The 13,926-nt window shown below is 38.5% G+C and overlaps 1 pseudogene; it reads left to right on the forward strand.

The window, feature by feature from the left end:
* Nucleotides 1-332: 332 nt before the first annotated feature.
* Nucleotides 333-8,825, forward strand: LOC101333632 (small ribosomal subunit protein uS2-like; annotated as a pseudogene).
* Nucleotides 8,826-13,926: the final 5,101 nt, after the last annotated feature.

The following is a 13,926-nucleotide window of genomic DNA, read 5'->3' on the forward strand; positions in this document are numbered from 1 at the left end:
GAAACTATTTTGTCTAAATATTCAATCTTATTGTCATAAAATTTTTCATTGTTCTCTCTTTGTAATCTGAGTTTTACCTCTGCTTATGTCCTTTTCCCCTTATATTGTTTATATGTACTGCTGTTCTTCCTGATTAATTTTGCCAGTATCTGTGCATTACCTTTTTAAAATAATCAATTTCTGTCTTGTTGATTCTCTTTATTTTGTATTTGTTTTGAATCTCATAAATTTCCAATCTTATGTTTATTAACTCCTTACTTCTATATTTGGTTTATTCTATTGTTCATATACTATTCTGTCTATATTGTGTTTTTGAAATTCTCATGTTTTTTTTTTCCTATTTGTCAAAATTTCATGTAACAGTTAGATCTAGATGTGCAATTGATTTAGTTTATTTTATCTTATATTATTGTGGCAAGAATATTTTATAAGTAGGGCTGTGCAATTCCTATTGATTATTTTGTATGAATTTCCTGAATAATGAGCTGGTTGCCTAAGTAAGATCTCAATGATGAAGAATAGGTGATTAAGTATAATTAGGATATTAAGTGTAATTATCAATTTTAATAGATTTGATACATTTCAGTATTCGTTCTTCTTTTTGAAGCTCAAATGGTCCCATCTTTGGCTAATGGGACTCCCTTCAAGTTGCCTCCTGTGTCCTTTTATAGTCTGTGATAGAGTCTAGGCACAGGATTTCAGAAATGACAAGATGATCAGGCTCACCTTGGATACTGCTGTTCACAGATATATTTTTAAGGAGCCCTGGTAATTCTTGTAAGTGGAAACTAATATTTGGAGATTATATCTGGGTGGTAGGTTTGCAATTTCTACTGGGTTATCACAGCTTCTTGGGCATTTCAGTAGAGAGCTAAAACACATTGTATTTTATTTATTTTACAAGGAGAAAAATAAATTTTACCTTTCCACACTACCTGGAGAGGAGTCCATACGGTATAGTCTTCAGTTCCTGTCAGAAAGGCAAACTTTCAGAATGTTCGAAGCCCTTGACATACTGCAAATGAAGGAGGAGGCTGTACTTAAATTCCTTGCTGCAGGAACCTACTTAGGTGGCACCAACCTTGACTTCCTAATGGAACAGTATATCTACAAAAAGAAAAGTGGGGGCATCTACATCATAAGAGAACCTGGGAGAAGATTCTGCTGTCAGCTCCTGCCATTGTTGCCAGTGAAAATCCGGCTGATATTGGCGTCATATCCTTCAGGAGTATTGGCCAGCGGGCTACACTGAAAGTTGTAGCTGTCTGTCACTAGGGCCAGTTCTATCGATGGCCACTTCACTCCTGGAAGCTTCACCAATCAGATCCAGGCGGCGTTCCGGGAGCCTCGACTTTTGCTGGTTACTGATCCCAGGGCTGACTGCCAGCCTCTCACAGAGGCGTCTTAAGTTAACTTGTCTACTCTCGTTCTGCGTAACACAGATTCTCCTCTGTGCTATGTGGACATTGCCACCCCACGCAGCAACAAGTGAGCCCCCTCAGTGGGTCGGCTGTGGTGGCCCCCTCAGTGGGTCAGCTGTGGTGGCTGCTAGGCCCGGAGGTTCTGTGCATGCGTGCCACACCTCTCGCGAGAACTCACGGGAGGTCGTGCGTAATCTCTACTTCCACAGAGATCCTGAGGAGATTGAAAAGGAAGGGCAGGGTGCTGCTGGAAAGGCTGTGACTGAGGAGGAATTTCAGGGTGAATGGACCTCTCCAGTTCCTGAGTTTACTGCTACTAAACCCAAGGTCGCAGCCTAGTCTGAGGGCACGCAGGTGCCCTCTGTGCCTATTCAGCATTTCCCTGGTGAGGATGATAACTGAGTGGTGTTAAGCTGTTCTTCCACAGGCTTTTGAATAGAAAACGGCAATACGGGGCTTCCCTGGTGGCGCAGTGGTTGAGAGTCCGCCTGCCGATGCAGGGGACACGGGTTTGTGCCCCGGTCCGGAAAGATCCCACATGCCGCGGAGCGGCTGGGCCCGTGAGCCGTGGCCGCGGAGCCTGCGCGTCCGGAGCCTGTGCTCCGCAACGGGAGACGCCACGACAGTGAGAGGCCCGCGTACCACAAAAAAACGGCAATACAAAGTTGACGGAAAAAGAAGTTTCTAAAAAAGTAAGTAAATCAGTAAATTCTAATTTCATAATACTGATTTCCCAAATTTAAATGGAGATTATAGGATTATGTTTCACATGTCTGATTTGTATGTTGATCTTGTCTTTTATACTGAAAATCTTGGTTCCTAGTAATGTAATTACATATATGGTTTAATCTACTCTGTGTGGTGGAGTATGTGTGTATTTTTATAAGGGTTTTAGAATTATCCCCAAATCAAACTTAATAATAGGACCACTAGCTGCGACTTAAGATTTTGTGATTTTTATTTTTGGTCCCACTTAGGTATATAAAGTCAACGTTCTATTTTAAAATTCATTGAGATAAGTATCTTTGCCATTATGCCACAAATTTGATATAAAGTAGTATTAGTGAGTTTCAATTTGTTTTTATTTTAGGTTTTGCTTCACTTTTTTATTTCATTTAATGTTATTTTTCACATATATAAAAAAACGAAGAAGGTGCTAAGGTCAAAACTATAAAACAAGGCACATTAGAAAATATCTAGTTTTTATCTTTGTTCTTCCCACTACCTCTCTTTTGTCTTCTTCCCTAAGTTTACTATTTCTTTTAATTAATTTTTGGTTTATCCTTCCATTGTTTTTGGAAAATATTAGCAAATATGTATGTACATGTGTATGAGTGTATGAATTCCCACACCTTTGTTACCGAAAAGGTACCCCAAAAGGTGTAACGTATTTCTTTCATTCTTTTTCTTTTTTACAGCTGTTTTGCTTTTGCAATTAGTAGGAAAATAAGTAGCTTTTTGCATAAGTCATTGCATATTTCTGTGAGTGTATCTTAGGAATAGATTCCTAGAAGTGGGATTTCTGGTTCAGAGAGTAAATGCATGTGTAATTTTGCTAATTAATAATTTGCTAATATCAAATTCTTAGAGCTGGTATGGTTTTGTTCCATTAGCAATGTATGAAAGTGATTGTTTCTCATGACCTTAACAACAGAGTATGTTGTCAAAGTGTTCTGTTTTTGCCAAGGTTAGAAATGATACCTCAGTGTAGTTCCAATTTTGTATTTCTCTTATTATACGTGTATTATATATCTGATCACTTCATATGATTAAGGGCCATTGCTGGTTCTTTTTCCGTGAACTGTTTTCCATATCATTTGCCTATTTTTTTCTTTAAAGTATTGGGACTTTTTCTTTTTTAGAAGTTCTTTATATAATAGCAATATTTGCCCTCTATATGTGATATAAGATGCGCAATTTTTTTTTTTTTTTTTCGGTACGCGGGCCTCTCACTGTCGTGGCCTCTCCCACTGTAGAGCACAGGCTCCGGACGCACAGGCTCAGTAGCCATGGCTCACGGGCCTAGCCGCTCCGCGGCATGTGGGATCTTCCCGGACCGGGGCACGAACGCCTGTCCCCTGCATCGGCAGGTGGACTCTCAACCACTGCGCCACCAGGGAAGCCTGCACATTTTTAATGTAATCAAATTTATCAAGAATTTCCCTTTTTACTTCTAGATTTTGGATCACAGTAAGACTTTTTTTTACCCTTTTCTAGATAATAAAGGAATTCACCCATATTTTGTTTTAATACAATTTTATTGTAGCCTTTAGATATCTGATTTTTAAAAAAATTTATTTGTTTTATTTATTTAGTTTTGGCTGCGTTGGGTCTTCGTTGCTACGCATGGGCCCTTTTTTTTCTCTAGTTGCAGAGAGCATGGGCTACTCTTCATTGCGGTGCATGGGCCTCTCATTGTGGTGGCTTCTCTTGTTGCAGAGCACGGGCTCTAGGTGCACGGGCTCAGTAGTTGTGGCTCGCGGGCGCTAGGGGCGCAGGCTCAGTAGTTGAGGCACATGGGCCTAGTTGCTCTGTGGCATGTGGGATCTTCCTGGACCAGGCTCGAACCCGTGTCCCCCGCATTGGCAGGCAGACTCCTAACCACTGCGCCACCAGGGAAGCCCTAGATATCGGATATTTTAAAAAATTCTCATGGTCTATGATGTATGTCATTTTTTTATATACAGCATTTTATTATTGGTTAGTTCTGAATATTTTAAAAAACAATCTCTATTATTTCTCTTTTGATCAATGAGTTATTCAAAAATAGTCTGTATGATACTGCTTCTTTGATATTTTCGAGCCTTGCTTTATGGATCAGGTGTCCATTTTTCTAAATGTATAGTATATACCTAAGTTACTCTCCATTTTTTGCTGCAGAGCTCTGCCTATGGCCACTAAGTAAAGTGTGTTCACATTTTGTGATTCAAATTTCTATATCTTACTATTTTCTCTGCTTGACTTGCCAGAAACTGAGATAGTTATGTTGAAATCTCATATGTTGTTGGGTTTGTCTATTTCAATTTGTAGTTCTGGCCACTTTTACTTCACATATTGTAAGAGTATTTTACCCTGTACAGGAATTAGTGTTTTAATATGTTCTTAGAGAATTGACACTTTTCTATATATAAATATATATTTAATATATACTAAATCTATCCTGCTTAGGTTTATTTTTTCTGATATTAGTATAAGTGGCTCAACTGTAATTTCATTAGTGTTTTCCTGGTATATATTTATTAATTATTTAAATTTTAATCTTTACTTGGCTTTGGGTTTTAGGTGCATATATTGTAAAGAGCATATAGCTGAAATCTGATATCTTTGTATATCCTGAAAATATACGTCTTAATTAATAAGCTTAGTTCATATATTCTTGAGAAGTAAGGGTTAACTTGGCCCAGACTGGTCTCCTGCAGGTTGGTCCCGAGAAACAAAAGTTGAGTTCATATACTCCTGTTAAGCTCTGTGGAGATGAGTTATGGCCTGGTGACTAAGAAAATAATTCCTGGTACATAATAAGGTTTGGACCTCAGCCTCTGATCATATGAAGGGAACGTGTCAAATCTTGCTGCTGCATTGATATATTATATGGCTATGATCACATGGCTTGAAGCAGAAGGGACAGATAATGCTACCTACCTACCATGAATGCTGAGATTGCAGGGCAGGGCTGGAGTCCAGGTTCTGCCTTATCAAATTGCTATTGTAGCCTGGTTCCTGATCTAAACATGGGAGGGACTAATGCTTCCCATGGATTAATGATGCTTAAAGGCTGCACAGTTCATGTGTGAGGAACTTCTTCCAGAGTCTGAGGTATACCCTGAAATATTTCTTCATTGTCCTAGAATTCAGTGGGCAACAGAGGACTTACACATGTGTTATTGCTCCTATTTCCATGGGTTTTCCCCAATAAACACTACTCCAGGCACGTGTGGTGTGTGGGCTTCTAGCCATATAGAGTTTATATGTGACAGCAGGGATAATTAATACTGATAATGCCTGGATTAGTTTCTATAAATTTACTTTTCCTTTTATATTTGTTTTATTTTCTCTGAGTTGCTTCTTGTCTCCTTTCTTGGTTTTTTGGTTTGTTTCTGTGGGGATTGATTGAGCTATGTTTTCTTTCACATATCATTTTTCCTTCTCTTGGTTTTGAAAGAAAATTACAGCTATTTTACTTTACAAGGTATAGTTGATATTTTATCCTGAATATTTATTTAACACAGTCTAAAGTTAATAACTCAAACAGCTACTGACCAATGCAAAAACCTTAGAACTCGTTAACTTTTATCATCTCAGTTTTGACATGTGTTTTATTGTGTTAAGTATCTGCCCTTTTTTTTTTTTTTTTTTTTTTTTTTTGCGGTACGCGGGCCTCTCACTGTTGCGGCCTCTCCCGTTGCGGAGCACAGGCTCCGGACACGCAGGCTCCGCGGCCATGGCTCACGGGCCCAGCCGCTCCGCGGCATGTGGGATCTTCCCGGACCGGGGCACGAACCCCTGTCCCCTGCATCGGCAGGCAGACTCTCAACCACTGCGCCACCAGGGAAGCCCAGTATCTGCCCTTTTTTTGAGCTCCACATATTAGACTTTTTGTTGCTATTGTTGTTTTTATTCTTATTTTATATGGAAAATACTGGTTAGATATGCCTACGTTTTAATCTTTTATTTTTCCCACTGTTAAGCATTTTCATCAGATCCTTTAGAAGTTCCCTCAGTGCAGGCTTATTTATGGTAAAAATCTCTCCATTTTCATGTATCTTAAAATGTTTTTGTTTTCCTTTCCTTATTTAAAGACAGCTTTGCTAGGCATACACTATTAGGTTGATAATTTTTTTTCATCACCAATTTGAAAATAATATTCTTCTATCTGGCTTTCGTTATTGCTGTTGAGTTTTTAATTTGTTTTGTTTTGTTTTTGTGAGTTTAACTCTCATTTCTCTCTAGTAATCTGTCTTTTCTAAGTGCATTTAAAATTTTTCTATTCATCTTTGCAGTTCTTCAGTGTTAACTCTAAATGTATCTAGGAAGTGATTTGTATTTCTTCTTTACTATGCTATATTTAGTGTATATGCTTTTCAACCACCCATTCAATCTTCATTTCCTTGCAGTTTCATCACTCTTCCAATACTCTTCAACCTTATCATTCTGCCAGATTAGCTCACTCAAAAGTCGCCATGCTCCACCAGATTAACAATAGTGTCTTTTTCTTAGTACTTGACCTTCTTTAGCCTGACATAGCTACTCATACTTTGTTTATCCATTTGTTCTTTTTTCCTTTTTTAAAATTGAAGTATAGTTGATGTACAATACTATATAAGTTACAGGTGTACAATATAGTGATTCACAATTTTTAAAGGTTATACTCCATCTATAGTTTTTATAAAATATTGGCTATATTCCCCATGTTGTAGAATATATCCTTGTAGCTTATTTTATACCTAATATAGTAGTCTGTATCTCTTAATCCCCTACTCCCATCTGTTCTTTTTTAAAAAATTTATTTATTTAATTTATTTATTTTTGGCTGTGTTGGGTCTTTGTTGCTGTGTGTGGGCTTTCTCTAGTTGCAGCAAGTGGGGGCTGCTCTTTGTTGTGGTGCGTGGGCTTCTCATTACAGTGGCTTCTCTTATTGTGGAGCACGGGCTCTAGGTGCACAGGCTTCAGTAGTTGTGGCATATGGGTTCAGTAGTTGTGGCTCGTGGGCTCTAGAGTACAGGCTTGGTAGCTGTGGCACATGGGCTTAGTTGCTCTGCGGCAGGTGGGATCTTCCCGGACCAGGGCTTGAACCTGGGTCCCCTGCATTGGCAGGCGGATTTTTAACCACTGCACCACCAGGGAAGCCTCCATCTGTTCTTAAAATCTTTTTTCTTTGGTTATTGGATGTGGTCAGCAAAATTCTAAAGATGCCTCTACCCCTAGATTCCTCCCACTTGACTATTCAATCAAACAACAACCTAGGGATTGTTGTGAAGGGATCTCACAGATGTAATCGAAGTCTCAAGTCAGTTGACCTTAAAATATAGAGATTATCTAGGTGGGCCTAACTCAATCAAATGAGCCCTTTAAAATAGAGTTTTCTCCAGATAGTTGAAGAAGGGGAAGTCAGAGAGATTCAAAGTGTGAGAAGGAATCACCTCACCAAAGCTTGGTTAAGATGGAGTGGAGAGTAGAGGAGCATGTGTGAAAGGAATGTGGGCAACCTTAAGTTGATGACAGAGGCCTCTGGCCAACAGTGAGCAAGAAAATGTGGGCTTCAGTCCTACAGCTATAGAGAACTGAATTCTGCCAACAACTTGAATAGGCTTGTACACAGATTCTTCCCCAGAGTCTCCACATAATAGACGAACATGGCTGATACTTTGATATTAGGCTGTAAAATTGTGTGCCTGACTGGACTTCTGACCAACATAATGGTGATGCAATAAATGGGTGTTGTTTTAAGCTGCTAAATTTGTGGTAGTTTGTCACACAGCATTTGAATGCTTAAAGTTTTGCCAAAAGAGTAGATCTTCTATTAAGTGCTCTTACAACAAAAAAAAAATATTTTCAAGAAAGCAGTAGAAAATTAATATCCTAGGCCTCCATACTCCTGTCTCTCCTCTGACCATTATGATCACTCCGTCTCTGGCTTATGTTCTGGATTCTCTTCCTCTGTCTGATCCTTAAATTTGGGGATTTTCCAGAGATCATCAATAAATCACTGCCTTTATAATTTTGTGACCCAGTGCATTAATCTATGCAAAAGTCCTTTTTTTTTCTCTTTCCTTCTTTATTATTTTATGAGGGAATTGACTTTGTTTTGTTTGGGGGGTTTAAATAGCATTTGCAAATCTTGAGTATTATCTCATAATTCTTCAGTTTAAAGAAAAAATTAAGGATAAATATAAAGAAAACAACCCTATATAAACAGTGTTTTAAATTTGACACTAAAACTCCACTTACAATTTAATTGAATCCATAATTTTGTTTTGACAGAGACAGCAAAAGAGACATTTGATAAATGCTACATAATCAACACCTAAAGATGCCTGTCAGCTAGCAGTTCATGCCCATTTAACTTGATCTCTCTAATGCCCATCCTAGCCTGTACACAGCTGAGATGTAATAAGCTCTTTCTCATGATAGGTAAGAATAACCTGAGGGCCATGGGCTGTAGAGAACTAAGGTCAAATCTGACCACTGTGCTTCTCCTTTGTCCCAAATCTGAATTTATTCATGATTAGTTCTGCTTGCTACTACAATCGGAAAAGCTAAGGAGGTCATATGGAAAGCAGAGGAAAAAGATGTGATGGATGTAGAAACAGTAGGAAATGATGAATGATCCTGCAGTCTCTCTGAGCAAGAGGTTTCAAAAGAATGCATATGAAAGAATAGATTTTCCTGTGCTCTGAATGTATCGTCAAGAAATAAACTACTTAAAATGTACCTTTTTAATGTTCTCATTTGTCTTTTCTACATATCTCAACACACCCTTTCAAAAAAAGCAAAATACCACAGCCTGATTAAATATTAAAAACCCCCTCACATAGAATCTGTGATAAAAGTGTTATAAGTGAGTGTAATCAAAGGCATCTCAGAATATTATAAGTTAAATGAAAATAAAGGTAAAGAACTATAGGAATACAGTGATTATTGATAATAAGATGATAGTACTACTAGCTACTATTTATTAAACATTTTCTGCATACTAGGCACACTGCTAAGCAGTTTATATAAATTAACTCATTTAATATTTTTAAAAGTACAGTTATGTAGATAAATGATGAAATGTAGAAAAGACTTGTCAAAGGTCATATAGCAAATATAACATAAAGTCAAATTTTTTTTACCCATTTTTGTCTGACTCACATTCTTAAAATCATTGATCTAATGCCTCTCAAAAAGAGTTACCATTGATTTTGAGTATAGTCTTAGAAATTGGCGGGGGGAGAAAAGGGGGGCTTTTGTTGAAGATTTATATTTTATTTGATACTATTTTCCTCGTGTCATCCTAAAAATTACTGTTTCAGAAATGGAAATGTGCTTCTGAACCACATTATTATGCATTTACCTCCCATGTATTATATATATCAAATGATGTTAAGGATAAATTTTGAGAGGATAATATGAGGTATATTTAGGGAAATAACACGTCTTCGTCGGGTTAGATTATAAGTGAAGCTGACATAGATTAAGGGAATTAGGTTGGAAAAAAGCCTTCATTATTCTAGATAAAATATTTTCAAGCACAAGTTGAATACATGAATCAAGTTCAACTTAAATCCATTTAAAAAAAATCTGTTGATGTTAAAAGAAGCAAGCACAAGGTCATAATTTTTCTTCTCTGAATTTCTGATGGTTTTTCTTTGTCTCTGTAGTTCATCTACTAATTTGAATGTCATGTTAATGGAGGCACTCGTTTTCTTTTGTGGTGTTTAAATTGATATCTTCTACATGACAAGCTTGTAACAATGACTCATTTAAATAGGTGGCATGTTTTAATAGATTAAACAGAAATGTTACTATATCTTTTCTGATAGATATATTTTATATGTGGTAAGATGAGGAGATATTTTTAAAGAACATGCCTATTTTATCTAAATCTTTATAGCTCTTTTTTTTTTTTTTTTTTTTGTGGTACGCGGGCCTCTCACTGTTGTGGCCTCTCCCATTGCGGAGCACAGGCTCCGGACACGCAGGCCCAGCGGCCATGGCTCACGGGCCCAGCCGCTCAGCGGCATGTGGGATCCTCCTGGACCGGGGCACGAACCCGTGTCCCCTGCATCGGCAGGCGGACTCCCAACCACTGTGCCACCAGGGAAGCCCCATCTTTCTATTTTTATCTCATATCTCTAATGAATTTCTTCATAAAATCCCAGCAGCTGATGTCTGCCCAGCCAAGCTATGGTTCATTTTTTGGACCTGTGCAGTCACATTAATACAAAGCAGAATGCTCTTAGTTCATATTTACTGTCATTCTTAGTATAATTACAGAAATCTCTTTGACTTTTCAGACCATGGGCCATGTCAGTTTGTATTACTGGTACTTAACTGATTGATCCTGTTATAGGTGTGTCCAACTGAAATGTGATTTCTGTTAAAGCAGGCTTGTAGGATCTCTCCCTTCCTAACTTCTTACAGCAGACTTTGTCACATTATCATAACTCAGAGGGCTTGTAAACTTCTCATTTACTCATTACCATATAGACTAATGGTAAATGCACAGGTCCTCAAGTTAGACTCCTTGTGTTTACATTAAAGTTCAGCCACTTATGAAGCTGTGGGACATTAGGGAATTAATGTATGTCTCTGGGTTCACTGTGATTATCTGTAAAAATAAAATGCGGGTAATAATAGAACTATGTCATGTTATTGTGAGACAGAAATGAAGTAATTCATGTAAATATCTTAACCTGATGCCTAATACCTGGTGAGCTCTCAATAAGTGTAGGCTGTTTTTGTTAGTGGATGCAAGCTAGTGATGCTGTAAAAGCTTTCAGCAAGTACGTATTTCTTTCTTATATAAAGAACTGCCATTAAGGCTGCCCTAATTTTTTTTAGATTACATTTACCTATAGATTACTTACAGGTTCAAATCTACAGTGGAAATAACTTCTTTTTTTTTTTACTAGTTTTTTTGAAAGATGTTTTTAACTTTTTTTGTGGTATGCGGGCCTCTCACTGTTGTGGCCTCTCCCGTCGCGGAGCACAGGCTCCGGACGCGCAGGCCCAGCGGCCATGGCTCACGGGCCCAGCCGCTCCGCGGCATGTGGGATCTTTCCAGACCGGGGCACGAACCCGTGTCCCTTGCATCGGCAGGCGGACTCTCAACCACTGCGCCACCAGGGAAGCCCAGAAAGATGTTTTTAAACCAGTTCCTTAGAAGACTCCTATGTGACCCACACTAGTAAAATATACCTTCAGTTGCCTCCTCTGTCTCTAGGCAACAGCAGTGTAAAATATGTAAACAAATGAGTTTCCTTGTCTGCTAAAATTTAATCTGTTAATCATGTTGTATTATTGCTCTTCCCCAAATTCTCCCTCCCCATCAGGTAACATTCCTTATTATTAGGAAGAGGAAGTTCCTTAACATATTATTTCGACAGCATAATTTACCCAGATGATGGTCATTATGATGGTGCTTTATTTTTTATTTTTTGATTTTATTTTTTTTGATGATGCTTTAGATTCATTTAGAGTCTACCATTCAGAGAGGAAGAATAGCTGGCCTACATTATTCCTCATACCTATTAAAAGTTGCTGCATTCCCATTTGTGAGTTTGTTGAACGACTGGGTAGCATACCTCTTTATAAAGATAAAATGGAGAGTAATAAATGAAAACACTCCCTAGCTATACTATTGATTTAATTGTTTATTAAAATAACCTCATATTGGACTTGTATTTTACTCTTAGAAAATTGGCAAAGTGCTAATATATTTAACTGGACCAAGTACATGTCTTATTTAACTTTGATTCCCCAGCACAAACTCATTTATTAAGAATAAATGCTTGGGACTTCCCTGGTGGTGCTGTGGTTAAGAATCTACCTGCCAGGGCTTCCCTGGTGGCGCAGTGGTTGAGAGTCCGCCTGCCGATGCAGGGGACGCGGGTTCGAGCCCTGGTCTGGGAAGATCCCACATGCCATGGAGCAACTAAGCCTGGGCGCCACACTACTGAGCCTGTACTCTAGAGCCCCTGAGTCACAATTACTGAAGCTCACACACCTTAGAGCCCATGCACCACAACTACTGAGCCCACATGCCGCAACTACTGAAGCCCATGCTCTCTAGGGCCCACGTGCTGCAACTACTGAAGCCGGCATGCATAGAGCCCCTGCTCTGCAACGAGAAGCCACCGCAATGAGAAGCCTGCACACTGCACCACACTGCAGTGTGCAACACACTGCACTGCACACTGCAACAAAGAGTAGCCCCCGCTCGCCGCCACTAGAGAAAGCCCATGCGCAACAATGAAGACCCAAGGCAGCCAATAAATAAATAAAATAAAATAAAATAGAATAAACAGTCGAGAATATTGGACTTTATTTAAAAAAAAAAGAATAAATGCTTGTTGAATCAAATTAATCAGCCAAACAGTAGACAAATGAAAGTTGTGGTTAATAAGATGGGCCAGACTGAAATACTATTCTTGTTGAGAAGCTTACTTTAATCACCTTCTTATTTTCCAGCCTTATATAATCATGTATTAAAGTGATAGAATATTTCTCATATTGAGAAAATAATAGTTTTGTATTATGCTGAATCTGCCTGGGAAAAAAATAGACACCTTATCAAATTCAGTGGAGGTGTCATGAGAATTGATACCTAAGAGTTGTTGTGGGAACACATTTAAATTTCAAAAATATGCAAGATTTTTGATATTGTCTCATGCCCACTATTGTTTGGGAATAATGCAGTTTCAATTTATAGAATTGCATCATGTATTTTAGGGCTGGAGAGAAACTTGGTAAGTCCTGCATTGAACCTAAAGAGGAATGCATTGCAATAAAATGCTCATTCAAAAATCAAATAATGATGTGAATAATGTTGATCATCTCTACTGGAGGAAAAACATGGTACACATTAAACACATTACTTATATATTTATTTAACAATCTTGGACTTTATTAATATAATGTTTTGTAGTATGTATGCCTTATTTTTTTCTTATAGTTAAATGTCTGAATTCTGAGAAATTTCAGCATGCTTTGGTGAGAGGAACAGTCATTTTCTTATTTTCAAAAAGATGCAGGTACAGACTGTTTTTGACCAAAAGTTGTATTACTGACCAAAATTCAGCAATCTAGTCTGGAAAATAAATGAAGAATTCTGCTGCTGGTGAGATGAATACATAGGTAGAGGGAGGTGAAGAATATAAACTACTTAGCAGCCTTCAACTTTCTCTTGACTTTAAGTGCTAGAGAAATATCAATGTTATCATTCCCAGAAGCCATTCATTTAGAAATAGAAATTAGAATAGATGGAAAAATACAGTGTTGGGAGTTACCTATCAGGAAACAAAAGGGATGTGTGTGATATCTACCCACTCTCATGGTGAGGGCCCTGCATTACACTTACTGTCTAAAGCTTACTGTGCTGAAACCTTCACAGCAAAGGTTCCAGTTTCTCATAATGACCTCTAAGTGAAAGTGAATGAGGTTTAGCTACCAGGTATGTGCTTCTGGAACAACACACGATGGGACCTTTTTTTTTACTTTATTTTTATTTTGTTTTTTGGCTGTGTTGGGTCTTTGTTGCTGCATGTGGGCTTTCTCTAGCTGCGGCAAGTGGGGGCTATTCTTCATTGTGGTGCTTTTCATTTCGGTGGCTTCTCTTGTTGTGGGGCACGGGCTCTAGGTGCACAGGCTTCAGTAGTTGTGGCTTGTGGGCTGTAGAGCACAGGCTCAGTAGTGTGGCACGTGGGCTTAGTTGCTCCACGGCATGTGGGATCTTCCCAGACCACGGATCGAACCCGTGTCCCCTGCATTGGCAGACGGATACTTAACCGCTGCGCCACCA

Source organism: Tursiops truncatus, chromosome X, assembly GCF_011762595.2.
Source record: "Tursiops truncatus isolate mTurTru1 chromosome X, mTurTru1.mat.Y, whole genome shotgun sequence".
Taxonomy (NCBI): Eukaryota; Metazoa; Chordata; class Mammalia; order Artiodactyla; family Delphinidae; genus Tursiops; species Tursiops truncatus.